The sequence below is a fragment of the Octodon degus genome, unplaced genomic scaffold (assembly GCF_000260255.1).
Source record: "Octodon degus isolate 3935 unplaced genomic scaffold, OctDeg1.0 scaffold00057, whole genome shotgun sequence".
In the NCBI taxonomy this organism is placed as follows: domain Eukaryota; kingdom Metazoa; phylum Chordata; class Mammalia; order Rodentia; family Octodontidae; genus Octodon; species Octodon degus.
Window position 1 is genome coordinate 12865756 of NW_004524633.1, and position 2839 is coordinate 12868594.

Below are 2839 nucleotides of genomic sequence, written 5' to 3' on the forward strand. Positions count from 1 at the left end.
CATTTTATATCTGTACACTCAAAATAGTTAGGATAGATATACAGCTCCATTCTCTTAATTCAATGAATAGAGAGGTTTGTTCTAATAGTGTTTGAGACAGGATATCAGGGCTGCATCCTGTACAATGAATAACCACGAAGACAACAATATGCAATGTATTAATTATTGAAAATGTACTAGTAATCGGTTGTGAAACTATCTCATTGCTATTTGTTTCTCAATAAAGATATTTTTTAAAGGTGATTAAAGTATCAAAACCCCCCAAAAAAGCTTTCTTCTTCTGTGAGTCTCTGTAGACAGCTGCATCTCCCTGGCATCTCCCCTACTGCTGCTAGCCCACACCCTTTGGCAACAGCCTCCTAATTGACCTCCCACCTCCAATCTTTTCCAGCTCATTAATCTATCTTCCACATTTTTAGCAACATCATCTTTCTAAAACAGTTCTGCTCATTTATTTCACTCCCCTGCTGAAAACATTTCATCGCCTCATCACCTACACTTCAAACTAAGTTGGGAGTTTAAACAGAAACAGAAGTCCAACTTGTTGGATAGTGACACTGCCTGCTCTTGCTCCCAACCAAGCCCCTATGCAGTCTGGCCTCAGTGAGCTTGCCTTTCCATTCCTAAGGTGCTGTAATTTCACAGCTGTTGTCTCCACTGTCCAGAATATCTGTCCCAAGTTTTCACGAGAATTCTCATCCACCATCAAAGATGCATGCCAAATGGCAGCATTGCTGTGCTCTGCCTCCAATCCACATGGGAAGCCATCCTACCCTTCTTGCCTTAGCTGCACTGTTGGTGCCTTTCTTCTACCACTGGACATTCTAAAGCGTGGAGGCCCACCTGAGCAGCTCTCCTTGAAAAAAGAGCGACTGTCTCCATCTTGACTGAGCCTGACCCTATTTCCTCATATTGTTATGCACAGAGCTGGCTAGGACTTCTGTTTATCCTTCAGTTGGCCTTAAGCAATGTGTATTGGTCTAGCTGAGGTGCTGGTGATAGTCTTTAAAGGTGGCATGCATGTTTTCCTGGCTCCACCAGCTGGGATCGAGCCTTGAGATAGAGGCTATGACTTCCTGGGCCTTGAAAGACTACATCAAAGCTGAAGCACCAGACTTACCAAAACATTATATACTGTATAATGCAGATTACTCTCTCTGCATATCCTCTCTGCATATGGCAGAGGTTAATTTAGGCCACCTACGTAGCTCAGCTCATAGTCTCCTTCCCGCAATTCTTAGTCAATCCTCAAGCCACTCCTCCACTAAATAAAACTGGGTGAGGCCCTGGGTCACTCTCTTGGTTCCAGAAAGCCATCTTCATGGCTAGACTTAGAGCCCCTTGGCTCCCCGATGATTAAAAATATAACTTAGTGTCTTTATTTTCGCCGTGGGTTGCATTGTAAGTGGTAGATTGGAATCAACGTGATGGGATTCCAATAACATAACTTTGGGATTATAAATATTGGCTTCTTGGACCAAGACGAGGGCCTGGAAGTGTTTCCTACACTAACCTGTTTTTTTTTAAATTATCTTTGCAGCTTCAATATATAGATTTATTTTAGCATTTTGTAAGACTGAAATTAATACAAATACTGTAAAGAGTTAAATTGTGGAGTTGTTTGTTTGTTGCTTTGTTTTGTTCAGCTTTTGCAATAGCAAGCTTGGAGCTAGATCCCCAGTCGTTGACGTCGTCTTCTTCTTCTTCTTCTTCTTCTTCTTCTTCTTCTTCTTCTTCTTCTTCTTCTTCACTTTGAACAGAACTTCATAAAGTTAGCTGCACTTGGCTTGAAATTATAATTCCTCCTGCCTCAGCTTCCCAGATTATTGGGATTACAGGAGTGTGCCATACACCAGGCTACTGGCTAATGTTGGTTGTCATCTAGACTGGCTTGGCCAACACCTAGAACATCAGTAAAACACACTCTGGCATAATGGGTAGCTTACAGAGGAGTGACCTTGGGAACTATATCTGGCCCCTGGCCTGTTCTTCCTAGGTTCTTTGCCAGCTTTCTTCTGTGCCTTTTCTCCATGATGTTTTGTCTTGCCATGGGACTAAACACAAGGAAGCCAGCTGAACACAAACTGAAACATCTGTACTCATGAGCCAAGATAAACTACTTCCTCCTTTAATTTGTGTAGGGGAGGCATTTTGTCCCAGCAACAGAAAGGCAATGAGTACAAATACAATGCAATAATTTTGATCAGTTGACTCACCATAAGCCAAAAGGGAGACAGGCAAAGGTGAGAATTTACAGAAAAACTGTTTATTCTAGAATATGAATGTGCTATACAGGTGAAGTATCTCCTATTCAAAGTGGTTAGGACCACAGTATCTCAGACTTCAGAGTTTCCCGCTTTAATAGTTGCATAAACTTCCCTAGTTGAACATCCCTAATCTGGAAATTTAAAATATTAAATATATCTAAATCCAAAACTTTGTAAGCATCTTATAACTGTTCAAGAAGCTTTGGATACATTTTTTATTACATATTTTCAGATGAGGAATCCCCAATTATTGTATTATCAAATATGTTTATCCCAAACTGTTAGACTTATGAAGACCCTTAAATGATTTGGTAGTACATCTAATAGTCTAATCTGACATAAAGTGTCTGAAAACCAAATTACAAGGATCAAGCTAAAATCAAACACAGTGCCTACTAAGTGAATTTGAAGGAAGTATCGATTACTTTTGTGCTGTGCTACTTTTTAACAGAGTTGTACAATTCCAAATAATACTCTTATTAGCAAGAGAACTTGGGGGCCATATACAGTGATTCTATATAATCTGTGAATATGATGGAAAGCAAAAAATTAAGTCCCTAAATTAAATATAT

At 39.9% G+C, this 2839-nt stretch overlaps 1 protein-coding gene across 1 annotated transcript in view; it reads right to left on the bottom strand.

The window, feature by feature from the left end:
- Erich3 (glutamate rich 3) overlaps positions 1-2839 on the bottom strand; it is a 106760-nt gene that overhangs the window by 75274 nt on the left and 28647 nt on the right. The gene's annotated exons all lie outside the window — the stretch shown is intronic.